We start from the raw sequence: 21566 nt of genomic DNA, 5'->3' as shown, positions 1-21566 counted from the left end.
GGTTTAGACTTAAATGGTTGAGTTTTAAGCATGATCATATGACAAATTATATTTATAAAACATCCAAATATTTTTTTGTCAGAGTTCCAGAGTTGTCTCGAACCAGCATTTAAAAAAATGTAGCACTTTGTCACAGAATAAAGAGACGACGCGGAGGCACAGTAGTAGAAACAAGCCAGAACACTACATATCTAACATCATCACGTGAACACATCGCGACAAATCACAGCTGACAATAATACAACTCGACACGCCAGCGAACTCTCCGACTTTCTGCATTTACCGCCTGATAGCGGTATCTACATTTCTCTATAATTATTGCAGTTATCTCGGATTTCAAGAGAGCTTTCAAAGCAATACAGAATAATTATGTTAAAGAAATTAGAGAATAGCGGTAGAAGTGAAATAGTTAAATAATTATTTAAAAGAAAGAAAGCAAAATGTTTTTTCTGTAACGTCAAAAATATATTGTTCATTTTTTTATCGTTTTGTATATGAAATGAAGATAAAATGTCTTTTCATAAATAAAAATTGACATAGTATAAACTTCAGCGCAGATATTCTTATATTTATTTACTTTATTATATGAAAATTTAACTTTGCCAAGGAAACCTTTTTCTCTATATAAACAATAACTGTTGTGTGTATTTTTGCTCTAAGCTTCGACTTATTTACGTTTCTGAGTGGCAAAGATTCAATTCAAAATGGAGTTTGTAAATAGTTGTATTTAAATGATGAAATATGATATACTTATTTTATATCTACAACCATATGATTTTCATATGAAAACTTTCTATGAAATTTAAAATATATTTGATACTATGAACAATCATAAAGCTATTAGTTGTCACAGTCAAAGGTTTTTAAATCACTGTCCATAGGTCACCTAATCGAAACCAGTATTTTTACCGGAAGCTTTTCACACATATTCCAAGAAGTACTCAATCAAAACTCACAACCTACCAGCGATCCTAAAACGTCTGTTTTCATGCAAATTTTAGGCAAGGTCATCGTTGCTGCGACACGCGCGAAGCAAATCCGACACGTTTCGGACATTCGTCTCGCTAATTGGACATAATTGTAATTTAACACTTCGCCGTGATCATCACTGAACATTGTCCAGTTTTTTCCGGCACTAGTTGGACATGAAAGGGAATCCGATACATAATAGTTCTAATGGAACAAACCGTCAAGTTATGCCGTGAAAATATCAAAGTAAGGATAAGGAAGAAAAACTATTTAAAATGTGCTAAATATGACTAAGCCAGCCGACGGAAGAAATTTGCGCTCATAATCTCGCACTTTGCGCTCATAATTTCACGCTTCTGATATTTATTAAATGTTACATTTTTCGAGAGCAGTTTCTTTGGGATTAATAAATAAAGACATGTGATCGATACTATCTCATGTAAAAATATTATTATTAGATGGCACAACATAAAAAAACGGATTTTTTTTTTATCAATTAAATAAAAATGTTATTACAGTATTTTTATTTTAAAATCAAGCGGTTATTCAGGAACTAAATATAAAAATAATGTTACTATAAAAGTTTTTGCTACAAATCAATTGCTCGTTATTTGCTTTACAAAATTAGTGTTTGTAGTATTGATGTAAATATTTTGCTACAATGGTTTAATATAGATATTAATTTAATCTTAATAGGTTTCTGACAAAAGATATTAGCATGATTCCATTTCCAAAGCCTTTCGAAAGTTTTTTGTATATGATACACCAGTTTTGGGCGTTTGAAACTATGTACATACATATATAGACAAACAAGCAATAACAACAAAAGCAGGACTCGAAATATTTGAAGACCGAATTTATTCACTTGTTATTAAAATATTTGACGTATGTCATTATTCATATTAAAAAAAAACTTTTTAGTTGAATATTGCTATTAAAAAAATTTGTTATGTATTTTTAACAACACATGTAGTATCTACAGCAAAATGCGCTTTTATATTTCTTTTGAAAAAAGTATGAAATCATATAATTTTACTAGCATCTGCAAGATAAATTATATGTTCACTGCTATAAATATATATCTACCGGTGAAAATGTATTTAGATCTAATTACACCGAAAAGACATATTTAAAAAAATATTTTCGGGATATATTTTTAAAATATTTTTTTCTGGATAACCCAAGAATTTTTGGGTTAGAATGAGGGACGTCATTTTATCTTTTTTCAGCGAAAGGGGGGGAGGGGGGCAAAAGTTAGCCAGTTAGTGGTTTTTAGAATAAAATAAATTATCTTGATACTTTTTATAATATAATTTTGTATGAATCCTGTATTCATTATTCAAACTGTATTTTTGAATTATAAAACTTACAAAATAGCTGTACTAAATAACACTAATATATTTATATTCGATATGCGAATAGTTGATACTATAATAATAAGGTTTGATTTAGTATAGGCTTGCCTATATGTCCCTTTTAATCATTCAGGATCATGTATTAGATACAGATTTTTAAGGACGAATTATGATTATTTACTTAGAGACAGTAGCATCATCAGGTTTAATTTTTGATGTGGGGTGGAAATACTTGGAGCTACAGTAGCAACACCGAGGCAGAGCGGAAGTAGCTACGCGACGATGTTTCGCCGATCTAATTATATATGGTAATATTTTTTTGAACATATGTATATAAATTATATTATGTTAAAAAAATTAACATACAACCCACATTGACATAAACTAAATGATTATTTTTGTCAGCAGAAATAATCAGAACGAAGCAACGAATTTTTATAACTTTACGAATATATTAAAATATTTTATTTTTTACTATTCGATATTTGCTTTGTTAAAAATTTCGATATTTGGAAACTCTCCCTTCCTACCCGTAAATAAGCAATTTAAAAAATATAAAAACGCATGTTTTACAAATTAAATTTTAAATGATAAATAATATGTTGTCTTAATTTGTGACTACTGATTCACTACTACCAACTAGGGTAAAAAAGTATCCAAAAAAATATGAATTAGGAGAGGAGATAGACCACCAAAGAAATTCAAAGCTGATCCATGAGCAATAATGAGTTTTGCTTCAGTTTTTTGGGATTAGGAAATTTCGTTGCTGGATTTATTTTAAAAGGGGCATATTTCCTTTTAGATGAGAACTGGTTACCTTTGTTTTTTAGCCATTCTCACGACTAAAAAAATCTTTGCAGAAAAAGAAAAGATTGAACTTATGGAGTGATAAAATACTTCCCTGCATGTACCAAATTTACTTATTTAAAATTAAAATATTTACAAGTATTAGAATTTAACTATCTATAAAATCGTACGATCGAGTAACATTTGGATTAGATTCCAATAGATTAATTACATAAGATATGATTAAATTTAAACAGCAATATCGTGTTAACTACTGTATGATAAGCAATCGGAAACAATGAGTAAATATAATTTTGACATAAAACTAATTAGGAGGCACTCGAAAGGTTTCGGTTAATTAATAAGTCTGTTAGGATACTAAACAACAAGTTAAACACTATTGACGTCACACTAGTGATAACATAGCAATTTCGTAATCAGAAATCTTATCAGATTGTTTTAAGCAATGCACAATAATTGTTCTGGTCAGATAAGCAGACACGCGAAGGTCCAGCGTGTTTTTCGGTTTAGCATACCTTACTCGATAATTGGAAATAATTGTTCTACCAAAGATACAAGAGTCTTCGACTGATAAGAACAAAGAAAACACGCATACCGGTAATTCCTCACTGGTAAACATAATTCTTTATTCAATATGCTGTTTAAAACAATCTGTTGTTCGGAGATTATGTGCGAATAACTAGTTTTATTTGGTTTGCTTATGAAACGAAACTAAAATCTTATATTAATTACAATCAACACTAATAAGTAGGAATTACAAATCTGGTGATTTATTTTAATATGATGAGCATTTTAACTGTGTGCATCAGTTGGCAGCACACACACAATGTGCGTACGATCTACGATAATGGGTGTGTTCGTTATCTTCTAAGGCGCAAAGTCAACTCTCCACTATAGTATAACGAATTAATAATAAAAAAATTGATAGTGAATACAATATGCGCTAATGGCTATCGGGTCTGTATATCCACTTAAATATTTCAAAAGTGATAATGGCACCGCGGAAAGCGTGTTCAAGCTGTAGAATATTTGACTTATGGAGTTCCTCACAAACGGCATTCAATTCTGTATAGTTTTTTAAATGAAGATAAAAGTAGGAAATCCAATAAGTAAAAAAATCAATGACAAATTAAGTATTTTGTGTTTGACAGTCAAGAAATTACGACACATTTTATCACGCTTGGAGAATTGGCATTAAAATGGAATAAAGTGCAGTGAAGTGATGCAAATGTTATGAAGGTTTTTGGAGAGGATCGTATGTCCAAATGAAGAGTTTATGAGCGGCATACACGTTTCCAAGAGGACCGTAAAGAAGTCGAAGACGACAGCCTGATGCAACAACAAATTTTAGATATTTTTGGCATCTGCTAAATTATTAATAAAAAAAAGGATCGTTCAGAAATTTATGAATTAACTCACTGAAGATGTCCAATGCACCATAACAGGTGACGAATACTCAAATACCGACTATATTTGCCTGTTTTTAAAATACTCGTTATTCAAATATTTGCTCAAGTATTAGTAAGTTGTTCATATTTGTAGTAGAATATTTTATAATTTTTATTTTTTAAAATCCTCTTTTTCTGAAGTTATTTTGTATAATATTACAACAACGCAGGTAGTATTTTTTTAAATGTACTGCTACATTATCTACGGCCCAATTTTGCCCATTTTTAATTTGCGAAATATATATTTTAATCTTAATACTATTTTTAACACCCATGGCCATAGCAAATAAAAGCCGAAAAATTAAATAATGAAGAAAATACTCTATTATTGCAGAAATTACTCATATTTCTGAGTGAAGATCGTGCAGCTGTGAACTTTCTCCAAGTCTGCCTAAAGTAATTTATTATGTTCATATTTATTTGAGCATGCCGACTTGTAGTATTTTTGATAGTTTTAAAAAAAAATACTTAGTGCTATATTATTTTATATGTTTTAATGTAACGTTATAAGATTATTATAAGATTATCTGGTCGATCAATAAGAAGTATTATATTGCAGTTTGTAAGAGTCAATCGAAATAAAAACGACCAGAATTTTGAGCAAAAAAATTGTTACTGGTCGGTTTTATACCGGCCACCGCCGCGCTTGCAATACACTATAGTAATTGGATGCACGCGTGAAAGTTGTGTTCGTATGGGTAGGGCGGTTAACACTCGAGTGACGTATCTTTTTTTGCCGCGTGAAATATAGCTTTTGAATTAAAACAGTGGGTTTTTGGAGACGATCCAGCTCTAAAGATGGCAAAGTCATATGTTTTTTAAGGATGCACGCGGAATCATCCACATTGACTTCTTGGAAGAAGAACGAATGATAAGTGGAGAGTATTATGAGTTGTTATTGATTCAGTTGAGTAAAAAAATCAAGAAAATACGCACACATTTGGCCAAGAAGAAAGTTCTCTTCCATCAAGACAATGTATAAAATACGCTTCGAATTGTTTGTCAGAGCGACTTTTTCCTGTTTCCAACCATGAAGAAATGGCTCGCCGGAAAATGATTCACGTCGAAGTAGAGGTAATTGCCGAAACAGAAGCGTATTTTGAGGGCCTTGAAAAAGTTTGCGAAGTGTATCGAACTATAAAGAGACTATGTTGAGAAATAAAATGAATCAACACAAAATAATGTGTTTGTCTATTGTTTTTTAAGAACTTATTGACCTAAGTGCTTTCCCAAGTACACTTGTCGACACGACTCGAGCGTAGGAATTTTGTGGAAAATAAAAATGAAGAATATTTATATTCTCTCGTGTACAGGTATCTGAGAAACCATTTTTTGTACCTATTCCATTAAAAGTAAGTCTGTTGCATTATTTAACAAGCAAACCGGAGAAGCATACGCAAGTGTAGTACGCACTAGGTGATTATACAAGTCACACAATGCCCTCGAGCTCCTCAATTAATGCGCGTATCGCAAGACAAAACTCAACATCTTCGAGGCACACGTTTTCAATATGCTAAAGGAATCTTTCGTCCTCTTGAAATAGAACACGCAAATCAGTTACCACTTAATCTCTTGATAAATTTGAAAAGAAAAGACCACATACATTTTGCATAATAAACTTTCATGCACGTTTCAGAAACCAATTTAGTATGAAAGTCGAGAATAGATTTTATTCAGTTTAAAGTATTTAGAATTAACCCCTTGTGGTTCATTCGTCCTGCAAATAGGCAACATTTTTTTTAAAATAACACAACAAGGAATACGATAATACGTCATGTTAGACATTAACGAAGCAGATGCGATTCTTATCGAAATTGCAAAAATAGATTTTGCATCCTCTGTTCCTGAAATATTATATAGACATTCCAGTTTAGCAAAATATATATATTAAAACCGTACGGCATTCACAAAGGGCAAGAAATGATTACCAACATTTTTTGAAACGAGAAAAAATGTTATTTTAATTATTAATATCTAAATACCGATATGTTCATAGAATCAATACCGGTATTTTAGTATTGAAATCCTTACTCACATAGCTGGTTCAAAGAAATTCGAGGCCTTTTTCATTCTATCTGCAAATACAAAATAATATTCGTAAATTAAATACGTATAAAAGTTACATTTTGTAAAAAAAAAAAAAAAAAAATATGAGCCATGCAATAAGATTTTTTTAACTACATAAATTTCAAATTATAAGCTTATAATATATGTTATATTGTACCTATGCCTATAATTTTTTTATAATAACTTTTAAGTGAAAGGTGAACAGAATCCTTCTATTATTTCATCGATAAGGGTTGGAAGCTAGTGACTCGCTCGTTCGACTGGTCCAGAACCTCGAGGAATGCCATGTATCAAGATTAAGGAGCACTATACAGTATTTTTTTTATAAAGCCCTATCTGGGACATTCCCACGGTCACGTGGAATCGACTAATTAAAACGTGGTCTGAAAGTCTACCGCGTGGGTCACCCCGTCTGGCACCGTGCCTCAACCGGTTCCCATAGTTTGCTGTTGTCGTATCTTTTTATTACATAATGGCCCAAATCAAAATAGACAAGATGGCCGAACAAACAAACGGGACTGGCTACGCAGCTTCCGCGCTGTAGTGCTGATGAACTTGCTCTTTTCGATTCGATTTCTAGACGTGTGACATTCTTCTTCGTGTGATACTTATGCAAATTAAAAAGCAGCAAAGTGGTCAACAAAACACCTGTTTATTATGGTCCACTGGGTAGCATATAAAAAGCATGGTCTCTAATACATATCAAATTCATAGATTGATTAATTATAGTAAATACTAATTGTGGTAACAGCTGGATGCCACATCAAAGCTCAAAGGCGAGTTTTAAGAAAGAAAAACAAAGAAGACCACATGCTCCTATCTACCAGCTATCTAATAATAACATTCCTCGACGATATTTATGAAAGGACGGCTCTTATGTGTCTATCGATAAATTATTTATTAATTTACATACAGGGTTTTATCCCATGCACTCTACACATAATACTATCCGACAGATGATTATTGAGTATTGTCTAATGGTCCTGTTCTTGCCTCGTCATTTCTCCTTGAGTCCTTTTTCCGTCTTCTACAGATAGAGTGATACCGGGAGACCATAAACTCTAATCGAGAATGGAGGAGCAATTCATTATTGCACTACAGTCTACAGGCTGCTGTAGCTACGGGTCGCTAATGGGCCGGTAGGTAAAGGCCTATGCTTGACCATAAGGAGCGGGTAGGAACATCCGAAGTACCTTTAAGTATGTACGCGGTGATAGTAACAAGCCACCAGTTCATATTGCATATGACTGAAAGTGTCCTGCAGCTAGCTGCGTGTAGTCGGTGAAGTACAATAATTTTAGTATTTAATTTATATCATTTTATCTCTATAATAGTAGGAATAACTTTATAGATTTCTTTCAACGCTGAAATACATTTATTTTAAACTACATTTAAGACTTTTTTTATTTATTTGCGCGCTTTTGTTCAGCGCTCTTTTGTCGGCACGGTTTTATCCTGCGCGCTATTGTCAGATCACTGTATGTTCGTAAGCGTATGCATCCATAATATTTACATTACCGTAAACTAACAAATCAGCTAAATTGTCAATAAACACTCGATGCCAACAATGCAAATTTTTGACCTGCGATATTGACCCCTTTTGCACACGCGGTTCGTCTTCACTGATTGTTTGTTTACTCGAGCCAAGATTACCTACACACGCCTACGAGTGTAATTTATTAATACGACTGAGGAGTCGTCAACTGGTTTCGACCACTGATTAATCTTAATGGGAAATAATCTATATTATAATTTTAAAAGTTTGACTGTCTAGGTAAAACATCTCGAAGGGAACATTGCAATAATATGATTTTTGCAGAACGTTCTTATGCGAAATTCTAGGTCTAAGCATTTTAAAATATACGATGTAAGTAGGTAAATACAACGTTACTCTTTTTTCCACACATATTGGACATATGTTTTTACTGGCAGCTCTTAAGTTTAATGATCATTAAATAATATTAAAAAAAAAAACTATTTCTTCTACATTATATGAAAAAAAATATATTTTAAAAGAATTAACTTTAGAAGTTAAATTACATATTAATAACATAATGTAATATTATTTGGGGTCTTATTCTTGAAACTCGCATTAATGACTGCGAGCGAATAAATAAAAGTATCATTCATCAATAGAAAGAAACCAGATAATAGAATCGAAAGAATGGAACCACACAAAAGCCCTCGTTACGACTAGAAAAAAAGGGTTTCAAATAAACAAGGTTTTTTCGATGCATTGATTGATTATTTATTAATGATATAAATTTCAGTTTTCAACTGTATGCAGATGATTTAAAATTGCTTAGATGCATCTGATCTACTGAAAATTGTATCTCTCGATAGTGATTCGCTAAGGATTTATTTAGTATCAGCTACGAGGATCTGGTCCGGTCGTATAATGCAATTTTATTATTTATTAAAAAAAAAAATATTAATAATACTATGTATTGTTTTTTACCACCGTGACACATTAGGTCAGGATAGTCCTAATTTAAATAATAAATAATAAAAAAGGAAAGCTTCCTGATGGAAACGTAGAGGCTCTACAATTGTATAATGTTTTTATGTGTTAGATAATAATATGAGTATGGACAGATTTTTATCTTAATATGTCGATTTAGTAGGACATGACACATCAGTGGCAATGACTGGATTTCGGCCCGAGGCAGCGTCAATGTGAACTAATTGATAAATAATTTGTCTGTTTATCAGCTTTAAAAACTATGCATAACAATAAATTTAAAAGATCACGAGTCTAATGCGTGGCTGATGTTTTTTTATTCTATTTTTTATAGAAAGTACAGTAAATTAAATGAGTAGTCTAATTGGGATGGGTGAGAAATGTGCCACGAGATATATTGGAAAAATGTATTTTGAATATTTTTATACGTATTTTATAACATAGTCATTATGTTAATAAAGGATATAGTAGCGCGCACATAAAATATATGTACCCAGTTTCCACATAAAGCTTACTCCAGCTCCTTGTAGCTATCGCCGAAAACATATTTGTGTATGACAAGCTCGACAAGCATTCTCGAGCGCTGGCGTCCTGAACATAGGATACGGATTTTGCCAGAAAATGCATTGCATTTAATGAAATACAATAAATCTTAATGTAATCTGAATATTAAAAAACACTGCTCCCCCCCCGGAAAAAGCTAAATGAAATCCCTAATTTTAAACCAGACATTTTCAAATTATCACTCAAAGAAATTCTGAAAAAAATTCCAATCTATCCTAAAAATATTTTTTTAAATATGTCATTTCAGTGAAATTATATTGAAATATATTTTTACTAGTGTAAATATAATTTATCTGGCAGGTGCTAGTAAAATTATATGATTTCAACTTTTCCATACGTAGTAATACATTTACGTACTTAACGATATTTATTCACATGCAAATATTACAGTAAATGTGTATTTTTCAGTGTTATATTTTCACTAGTGAAATCCAAATACATTTTCACCAGTAGATATATATTTTTACTAACGAAAATATAATTTAACTGATAAGCTCTAGTGAAATTATATGCTGCTCTAAAATGTCTATGAAATTCTATTTGACAGTTGCGAAACGTCCATTTTCTGTTCAAACCCAAACCTAACTTAATAAAAGTTCTAAAACTAATTATGGTTTTATAACTTTTATTAAGTCAAGTCTAAAATTTTTTCTCAAGAGAAAATAAGCGGAACAAGAAGTAAATGCACGTTGCATCTCGCATATTGTTCCATATTTTGTCTGCATTTCGATATCACACTAAGTTTTAAAAATATGATAGCTCTCCTTACCGATATTAATACAGACTTCTGATATGAGAGTATTGGTTAAAGTATATTCAAACAGAATTTTGGTCAATAGGAGGGCGCAAAAACAATTATCACTTCTCAGAAGTCAAAAATTCACGTCAAAAGCAATAAAATCGTGTCGGCGCCGTCGCAGTGGGAACGCTCGGTAACGAGCGTTCCTACTGCGACGGCGACGGCACGATTTTATTGCTTTTGACGTGGATTTTTGACTTCTGAGAAGTGATGATTGTTTTTTGCGCCCTCCTATTGGTCAAAATTCGGTTTAGATGTGCTACATTAATTTTGTAATATTATCATAAATTTATTAATATTAATATAAAACGTCGTAGTGCGACGGTAACGGAACGATTTAATTACTTTTGACGTGGATTTTTGACTTATAAGAAGAGATAATTGTTTTTTGTGCTCTCCTTTTGGTCAAAATTCTCACTTATTGTGAGTCGTAATATTGTTTTAATATGAACGCTCGATAATCGAGCGTACAATTTTATTGATTTTAATGTGGATTCTAAAAAATAAAATAACTCCTTAGAATTTAGCTAAAAAAAATGCATGTTATTTAATGAAATACTATGAATCTGACTGACTAACTCCCTGGGAAAAGTTGGAACGATGCATTTGACGCTGTGATCACGCGTGATTATTAACAGCTGTCTGATTTTCAGTGCATATGATTCCCTGCCAATTATCACTTATTATTATTAAAAATTGTATTTAACTAGTAAAATTTGGTACAACTGGTATAATTCAAAAATTATATTTAAACTGCAATAAAAAAATATGAAAGGGAGAAGTTGTAACATAAGCGAAAGAGCATCTTATATATAATTGCATCAAAGGACAAAAAATCGTCACGATGTGGACTAAGCGTGGCTTATCAAACATGTACTATTCCCATATAGTAAATTCCTATATTAAAAACCAAGGGATATGTTTAAAAACGTAATTTAAAATCGTATCTTCCTATGAAAGATAGCTTCGAGTAATTATAATGTATGTACATACATAAATATATTTAGTGTTGCATATAGCAAAGTATTAAAAAAAAACGTGTGATTAAAAATATGTTGAGAGCCATTGGTGTTGTATGAATTACAATAGTGAACAATTAACTAAATACTATTTACAAGAATATAGCGAAATATTATCTTTTTGTTATTGCATTATTGTGTGGTATTTTTTCAGGTAGTGGTCCCAACATCTGGAGCGGGTATAGGGTATACCATAAATACATTATATATAAATAATAAGTAAGAAGCTTAATTTTTGTGATTAAATAAATTGGACTGCAGTGGATTCAATAAGAAAAAAGTTTTTGTCCAGTAAAAGTCAAGATACCTGAATACTAAGAGTTCAACCCGACGGCATGAAAACAATTTATTGTAAGGTGAATTTCAAAACAATTTCACAAATTGCAAGGCGAATTTCGAAACTGTTTTTTCAAACGGCGAATTTCAAAAAGCTTGTACGTATAAAAATAATATTACAATAAGCAATGTATGTCTGTATATAAATTTAATAGATACTTAACGACCGAGAACGCATATATACGTTATTTAATATTTTTAACTGTAACAAATATGACTAAAACCAATTCCGTTTTTCATGTCAACAATATTTTATTTAAATAAATTATTTGATAATAAATTATTTTCATAAAAATAACAAAAACTTTTAAAATTGACAAAAAATTTAAGAAAAAAATTAAACTATGTTAAACGTATTGCGTTCGCAAACATGTTTTTACGAAATTTGTTTAAACTTTCAAACTGGTTGGAGTTTTAAAAAGGAATTGATGACTTTTATTTTCATAATTTATTTAAATAAATTATCTTAAATTATATCGATATCTTCAAAGTGATAACAGATTTTTATTTAGATTTTTAATACGAACGATTAATAGATAACCATCAAAAATAAAATTTAACTAATTTATTTCAATAATTTCATCAAAATTACCTACATATAAAACTTGTTCTATTTGTTGACTACAATACATAACATAAAATTAAGATAATAGCAGTCTTTAATTAGTACAACGTTAATGTAAATATTCGATTACAGTGTGGGAAACACAATCATTAAGATTCAATTTAACTATACTTAACAATGAACGATCGTTTAATATACGAAAGCTTCGAAAACTTGTTCGGTTTCAATTAAAACACAACTATTATTTAATTCAGTCAGATTACACAACCACACAGTTGGTTAACAAACTGTGTTATCTGGCCGTTGCATAAACACACACGAGGACACTAAACTGAACCACGATAAAATCGGTCTGTTTGTTATAAACGACATTTTTTTAGCACCAAACCTATGATATGACCCGCAATTACAATTTCATAACATTAATGCGTTTGTATATCACATCAAATGTACATAATAATATGTGGTTCACAAAAAGAACGCTAAACGGGTCAATAGGTTTCACTTGTGTACCAAAATGTGAGATAATAAATTATTATTGTTGCTCAACTACTCATCGAATAACTCGACTCCGTTTTCTATATTTTAATCACTTAAGAAGATTTAGATTCGTTTAATTTGGGCATCGTCAAACTTCAGTAAAAACGTTATGATATTACTCAACTTATCATATCATATATGTATATGTGTATCTTGTAGATAAGTAAAACAAACTTAGATATCTTAAAAGCTTTTTGAGTAAATCCTACTAGTGTTTTTTGTAATCTCTCTCGCATACGTCAAAAATGTTTCAGCGATTTTTCTTTTAGTTTGTCTTAACTTATACATATATAAATTAAATCAAAACTTATATATAATTTTAATCTAAACAATAAAAAATTGTGTATATTAGCAAAAAATATAATTTTTCTAATTAAAAGTAGCGGTTGGTAAAGAGTTAAGTGATTTAAAAACTCTTGTATGTATTTAATTCAAAGAGGCGAAAGGTGGTACTAGTTCTTGGTGCCTCAATGATGTATTAACTTTCAAAACGTGATTTAATATTGTTTTATTTTTTACCAAAGTATACGCTGGTATGTCTTGTGGAAATGCCACCATAATAACTACGGCAAAAACTAATTATTTTCATCTAATCTGACAAATAGTTGCCAAAGACACGTTAAAAGAGTCGTAAGACTTGATTTATTAACCCTATGGAGTCCTTTATCCACACGTATTGGACATCTATTTTTAACTGGCAGCTCCTATGCCATAACGTCTGAACAAGGGATTCTGTATCGAAACAAACCGGGAATTTTTCCCCGATAATTCAAAGATTTTTGCTTTCTCGAGTCCCGGGAATTTAAAAAAAATAACCCGGGACTCGAGACTATCCGATTCAAAATTTATTTAATAAATCCTACATTTATTTTTTCACGAAATTACGAGTTTACGAAATAGAAGTTATTTTAATATCGTTGTTCATAGCGAAAACGATATTTTCAATTTAGAAAGATGTGATTCTTTTAAAATCCGGAGAATTGTTGAGAACCGTTTGGAAGATTTTGAATTATTTTTAAAACCGACATTGTGAACGTAACAACTGATGGAACTAGCGTTATGAAATAAATTGGACGTGAGTCCTGTTGAAAATCAACTTTGCCTAAATCATGCAATTTATCTATTTTTATACCGAAAAACGGATGAATGTCAAACACATGAAGATTCCGATGAATAGGACATGAACAATATATTCAGAAAAGTGACTTTGAATAGTGCAGAAATTCCAAATGTTTGAAACCGAGCTTTAATAAGGCTCTAAATGAGACTCGAAAAATATTTCGAAAAAGTGAAAAACGAAAGGTACAATTTTACAAATATGTAAAGAGCGAATTTGATGTCGACCTTAATTTATGTCTCGACATCAAATTAAAAAAATATTTGAAATTAACACAACTTTATAACGAAATAAGAGCCTCTTAAAAATTGTTTATATTAGAGAAGGGTTCATAATTTTTTTTAGAAAATTCTACAAAAGTGCTGATTGTGTATAAATTAGTATATTTTGGGTTTTGAGTGTCAATATCATTGTATCGTCTACCCAATAAAGTAGTGTCGACGCTTGATTGTCCTAAACAAATCGCGATCACGTCCCTTATTCCTATATGCGCGGACAAGACGTCAGTACTCTCAAATTTTCACTTGACTCGGATCAATCAGCTCCTAAGCGAGTTAACCAAACTGTACACGCCATACTGATAAAATATTTCTGTATGAAACTGAAAAGCTAAAATATTTGGTTACCCACTACGACGCAGGAACGGCGACGTTACATATCTAAATCAGTTTACGTTACTAAATACATATAAAACACGTGTAACTGTGAGATATATATCTTATCAGTGGCGTTATTGGTAGGAATTTAATCTCTAAACATAGTACGTCAATACGCATAATTAGAATTTCTAAACCTATCCACCTACATACAAATGAAAAATGTGAATTTAGTATTTATAAAGTATATCATCGATATATTTAAGTGCTTCCATGTATGGCTTCTGAATACTTCATGAATAGCTGAAAACGATACGATATCGAAGAGCAATTACGAGTCAAAGGCCTTGACCAAGGCTGAAACGGGCATTAGCCTATGAATTTATAATTTAAAAAGACCATTACTTATTTAAAATATGTTTATCGTTAGATGCCAGCGTGATATATCAGTATTATTTACTAAAAGGTATCAGTATTAAATATGTATTAGACATTTATAAAAATAAATTATATAGGAGAAGTGTGCTCCATTGAGCTAAATAATCAGGCCTTGTTTCAGGAAGGGGGTTGGGGCAAACTTGGCATATTTCCGGGACCAGAAATAATAAAATTTATTAAAACAAATAAAAAAATAAAAGACATGAATGTGTCGTACATTGTCAATACTCCGCAGGTACTAAAGAGGTTGAGCTATCCTTCGATGACATTGATGAATTAGTGCAGACCATTAAAAATCAAACAATAACCGATGGTCATTTCCGGCGCATATCTCAATGCCTCTATATCCACAATACAGTGCTAAAAACTCTATAATCGTATATTCGATTCTTTAAATTATTGTTCAGATTTTCAACCATACGAATATTCGTTATATACAATCTCAAATGTTTTGTCTCTCAATATGCCCGAGTGACCCATGAGTTATTATTTTGTTTTGAAATGTGAGACAATGAGACGCTCTTTCTCAACAACAAAAAATGTTATCAAATGAATTCGTGGCATGGAATATTGGTGGTGGTATTTACTATGACCGAATTCACAGAATTCATTCGTTGAAAAAAATAAAATGTTGGAAAGACCCACCCATTATTATCGTTCAACATTTATCTCAAAAACAGGTGCGTCGCAAATTTTTATGAAGTTTTAAGTAATTTGTATTTGTTTCAAGACGCAAATATTTTATTTCAATCAGTTCAATAATTCGATCGCGGTTAATTTATTTTTAGTTATTTGATTTATATGCAATTCCGCACAAAACAAACGATGAAACGACTTCCCAGTACTCGGCCGAGTAACTTGGTTTGCTACTCGGTCAAAAACTATTTAACTCATCAGATACTAGGAATCAGGAATGTAATCTATAAACACAGTAGTACCATTACTAAAGCAATTAAGGCTAATCATAATCATGAAAGTCTGCCTCTAAGAATGAGATATTTAGACATTAAATCTTTCTGTCGAGCTGTGCTAAGAGTTGATAACGGCCTTCGGGTGATAACAGGTCCGTCAGGGCGTCGACTCCCGTGGATTCAGCTTGGTCTCTGACAAATATTTGCGCAATCAATTGTCGTTCATAAATAAAAACAAGCGACTTACGTCTTCTAACAGTCTCATGCCATCTGTTGACAACACACTAATAAAAATACATATACTAGCTTGAATTTCATTTCTACTATTCCATTTAATATACTTTAAAAACTGCTAAATAAAGTTATGTGGAAGAGAGCTGTTGAATATAAAGTCTTCGGTACATCATTCCCATTTAAAAAACTTCGTTCTGTAGCAGCATTTCTCCCCTATATAAAACTCATATTGTACGTCTTTGTGAAATACAGCTAATGCAAAATCTGTCTGAATTTTATTATCACAAAGTATTTGTGAAAGGGCACTTTCGCATAAAACATAAATATAATGATTCTTCCTACACTAATCTCCTCGAAAATAGCTAATCGAAACAGATAAGACCCTTCTATAAAACAAATTGAAATCGTTTCTTAGACGTGTCACGCGGTCTTGATTTTTTTTTAGAAACTCACCCTCTGCCAGGGAAAACGATTTTTGTGAGCCATCCAGTTGATGTTGGATCGACAACCAGATAAGACAGGACGCACTCTTTAGAAGATGGCCTAACTCGGTCCCGATAAGGGGAGGACGCATATGAGGACATATGCCCCGGGCGCAAGATTATGTGTAAACTATGATAACAATAGTTTAAATTTGGCTGAAACACACACAATACCCTTAAAAATCTAATGATATTTTATTTTTACAGTATTCTTTTAAGGCAGAATTAAAGTTTTAAAAAATATAAATATATTTTATCAATGGAAAAATTTGTATACAGGTTTCAAAATATATTATCGCATAAAACTAGATTAAACATTTATTAGGCATATATTCATAGTCATCTACGAGGTGTGATAAAAAAAATACGGCGAATGAATTTGTATAGCAGCAACTGCTGACGCTACATACATTTGAAGTAATAAGTCTGATAGCCTGATCCGTTGAGATGGTCAGTGTTAAGTTTGAACAAGTTGTGACTTGTCAGCCGGCTCACAGACCCGGAAGAGTTAGGTAGTTACCGTCTCTCGACCAACGCGTTAACATTAAGTTTTGTTCTTTTGACTGACAAAAGGAAAATCGTGTGACAGTTTGCACGGAATTGAATCGATGCAGATCTGGACTTCATAGTAAATATTATAACTGGAGATGAAAGTATATGGTATATGGCTATGATCCTGCGATAAAAATGCAGGGTTCTCAATGGAAAACGAGTCTCTCCTCGCCTTAAGAAGGCACGTCAGTCAAAGTCGAACGTCATGGTTGTACTAATTGTTTTTTTCGATATTGATTGCATAGTGTTATTAGAGTTCGTTCTAAGGGGAACCACTGTAGACTCAAAACATTACAAGGGCATACTGCAACGTTTGCGAAACGATGTACGGGGAAAGAGACTAGAAAAATGGGTCAATGGCTTCCTACTTCATCACGACAACGCGCCATGCCACACCTCGCTTCGGATCCAAGGATTTTTTGGCAAAAAAAAGTTCCTGTCTGTCTACATCCATCTTTCTCTCCGTATTTAGCACTTTGCAACTTCTGGCTCTTCCCAAAAATAAAAACCGTGCTAAAAAGAAAACGTTTTGCCGACACTGAAAGGCCCTCCCGAAAGAAGCCTTCCAGAAATGCTTCCAATCATGGAATCAACGCTGGGATAAGTGCATCGATAGCTAAGGAGAGTACTTTGAAGGAGATTAATTCAAATTGTATGTAAGCTTATAAGTAAACAAATAAAAATATATAATCCAACCTGTGTTGAATACACCTAACATTTTCTATTTGTTTTTTATCATCAAACATATCAAAGCAAATATATATTAAAGAGACATTACATAAGAAATTTTAATTTAAAAATGAAGTGTTTCTATACAAGCTCGTTTCTAGCTAAGGCGTTTCGTTTTCATATTGAGATTTGTCCAAATTCGTTTCGGCGTTACGTGACCGTCGTCAGATTTGTTTTTCCGGGTTTTCCCAAGTAATTGCTAACGAAAACGGCAATTTAGAATAATCAAGTTCTCGGTAAAGCGTAGCACTAAGGAGAGTAGCTCGTGACAAACACGATAACTATAAAATACAAAAGATCTTAAGCGCATATATTACATTATATTGTAAATATATGGCTGCAACTTAATAAGCACATATCCAATGCTTTACAATAATCCAAAATTTAATACACAACTAAAATAACTTATTGTAACTAGATTTTGCTACAATAAGTATTTTACTATTTTTTTTCAATCGATGCTATAAAGTTATCGATTCAATAGATGATTACAGCACGTTTATTTTACTCAATTAGTAAGATAACTAACGAAAAAGAAGCCACAAATTGTGGAGCTGAATTGAAAGTGAATCACCAAAGTACAAACTAAACCTAAAGGTAGATTATACTGCTAAATAAGATGGATTAACCAAAACTGTGCAATGGAATGCAAATTGTTGTCAAGGTATTGGACATGTGACATTTAGGCAACGATCCTAGCTGACTGGCGAAATTTATTTACATGTCATTACTTTCAAGAGACTACTATTTATAGCTCCCATTGACTTTGGCATGACAATAAATAAGTCGTAAGACAATCGCTTTATGTATCAGAAATTTACTTGAAAGATGAAGGTCTCTTGGTCAATTGTATATCGTAATGACACGAGTTGTTCATCTAAAATTTGTACTAGCAGTAGATACTCCAATCTAAATATTTGTCCAACTATTTAACACATTACGGTCCGTTCGCGCATTTTCGCGTGAAAGGAAAACTTCATGATTAGTCGGTTCATACATTTTCGAGAGTTAAAAATGATGTTACTTAAGCTTTTAAAAATATCATGCGAACATATTAAAGATTTAAACTTTCATTTAGATCAATATATACATTTAAAAATGCCACTTTTTGGTAAAACAAAGAAATATATACATTTGAAATTACGCGAAAATGCGGACAGTAATGTAATTGAAGTATTCCTTCAAATTTGTAGTAGAATATTTTTTTTAAATTTTTATTTGATTCACGAAATTTATTTTCTTATTTTCATATTATTTATAACAGCAAAAAGCCAACAAACAGTCGCATACTAAATAATGAAAAAATAGTTTGTAATTGCAGAAAATCTAGAAATTCCTCTTATTTATATATAAGTGAGTATTATGCAGCTGTGGATTTTTTTTAAATTTGTAATGATAAATTACTGATATTAAAGCTCATGTCAAAAGCAACTAAATGAGTTTTCGTTAGCAAAAATATTTAAAATAAAGTTTGAAACATTTAATGTTTTATTATTTTTTAAATAGGACAGTCTCGAAACTTTTTATTGTTAACTTAGAAATATGTACATATAAACCTAATAATATAATTTAAATGGTACTTATTTAATCTTCACGAATATATTCGAATACTATTTTATATTCTAAAGGTTGAAAATAACAGATATAAATCAAGCAAAAAAATATCGAAATCATAATTTTGCGCAATTGGGAGTAAACAAATGAGAAAAGCTCTAAGTGCTTTCATATGTATACATGTCGACGTAACCCCAGTAATTCGTATTCCAGTACTTTTTGTAAAAATTTCGTATTCCTTGTAAGAAATAAAGATGTAGTAACGTCTCCCAAATTAAGAAATCTTTTTTTAATTTTTGTAACTGTATTTTCACTTAGGCATATTTATTATTGACAACTGCAGTTTAAAAAATGCCCTAGCGTATATTTTGAATAAACTTCCGACTTAACATTGAAATATCGAAGGCCAACGATGTTTTCTTAATGTTCAACTTGTTATGTAATAAAACGTAAACAAGCTGCGCGCATACGTAAATTTCGCGTTGTCTTTTTTTGATGGTAGATGATTTTAGTGTGTGCATAATTATGTAAAGATATTTTCAGTTTCATTAATATTTATAACTCAGGAAGTGTAAGCGTTCAAGGTCGATTATTATCTAGAGCAGTGGTCTTTAAACTTTTTTACTGAAAAAGATAACGCATAACACCATTATAGATAACAGTGGTCTAGAAACGATTTTGTAAAATGGCTACTCAGGGGTAATAATAAACTTTTAGGAGGAAAACAACTTAAAATTTCCCACTTCCCTCAAAATTATATATTTTACTGTTTCTAAACATTGTCTACAAAAAACTTAATATTGTGGTTATGGTTAATTCGGACGAAACGATACATATAGTTCTCGTACGGAATGAATTTAATCGTAGCAACAGGCAATACAATTATTTATGGTGGCTATCCCTGAAGATATCAAGTTATAGCCGAGATACTGCCAGAAATGTACGAAAATGTCATCGAAAGGATCAGCTGCTGCAAAAAGGCAGCCGTTTAATTGATATTTTTTTATAATTAATAAGATATATAAAATTTTAGATTAATAAAAAAAATCCGAAGACGTTGTGGGGAGACTCCATACACTTGTGCAGTTAATTTGGTTAACCAAACGATAACCACAAGAGAAAATAATATAATATAACTTGACAATAGCGTAATTTAAACAAAGGGTTCCCCGCAACAAAGATAACGACAAGTAATACAGTAGACTTGACACTGAACAGACCACTACGGTAAACTCTCATAATGTCAATCCTTATGGACATTAAAGAATGCATAAACAATGTGTCAAATCACGTCATTATTACTCTCGTAAATACAGAGAATCCATATCCTTTTGTGCATTATGGTTTGCGCAAACAAACGCCATCGGGCGACTTACAGAAGACAGTTGGAATCGACATTTTTGATTACTAGTACGTAGTATGCCGGCTGATGGCGGTCATTAATGCTGAGCAGATTTTTTACATAACGTTTTGGCGATGGATGTTGATGGGTGACAATTAGACAGTATTTTATTTAAGATATAGTTATATGTTTGAATATTTAGAATATTAACGGTGACCAGTGCACGAAGCAGCAACATAATTTGGCTATAATAAAATCTTTATATAAATGGACCGCCACAATATTTTTTATACGATTTATTTGTTAATAAACACATTGAATACAGGTTGTTTTATCAACTTAATTGTAAACTTAAACAGTAAACTTTAATTGGGATTTAGGTATTAACTTTTGCAAAAAAAAAAATACTCGGTAATAATATGATTTGCCTCGCTGGGAATGCTCAGATATGAAAATATAGTTTGTTTACGACGGCGAGAAAAAAAGTTGAAAGATCTAAAAGATACATCCATCCATAGTGGAGAAGTAATTTAACCGCGGTGATGCCGCAGCCACCGCAATCAAAAGATATGGATTTGTGTTGTTGAAACGTAACTTCGTAACCGCTGGCGTAGACAAATAGTAAACAAATAAATAAAGCAAACGAAACTCATCGTTAAGGGTCGATTCGAGTTCGTCACG

General features: G+C 31.6%; 1 protein-coding gene and 1 long non-coding RNA gene across 11 annotated transcripts in view; both read right to left on the bottom strand.

Annotated features, from left to right (window-relative positions):
• The window catches only part of NFAT (nuclear factor of activated T cells 3), an 80171-nt gene that overhangs the window by 58207 nt on the left and 398 nt on the right, over positions 1-21566 (bottom strand). For 4 of the 10 annotated variants that reach the window (XM_088195627.1, XM_088195635.1, XM_088195628.1 and 1 more), the window contains exon 2: positions 6615-6654. The exons of 4 other annotated variants lie outside the window; for them this stretch is intronic. The gene's annotated coding sequence lies outside the window, so the exon portion shown is untranslated. Of the gene's footprint in view, positions 1-6610; positions 6655-21566 lie in introns of all 10 variants that reach the window. 2 more of the 10 variants (XM_088195630.1, XM_088195638.1) reach the window with 1 other exon arrangement.
• On the bottom strand, positions 13295-19550 carry LOC148230381 (uncharacterized). Its single transcript, XR_015811154.1, has 2 exons — positions 17744-19550; positions 13295-17271 (listed from the first exon to the last, which is right to left on the bottom strand). It is a non-coding gene; the product is annotated as an uncharacterized LOC148230381 (long non-coding RNA).

The sequence above is a fragment of the Plectrocnemia conspersa genome, unplaced genomic scaffold (assembly GCF_051122295.1).
Source record: "Plectrocnemia conspersa isolate PC_06_02 unplaced genomic scaffold, ASM5112229v1 ptg000010l, whole genome shotgun sequence".
Lineage (NCBI taxonomy): Eukaryota > Metazoa > Arthropoda > Insecta > Trichoptera > Polycentropodidae > Plectrocnemia > Plectrocnemia conspersa.
Note: the sequence above shows the minus strand (reverse complement) of the source record. Positions and strands in the feature narration are given on the sequence as shown.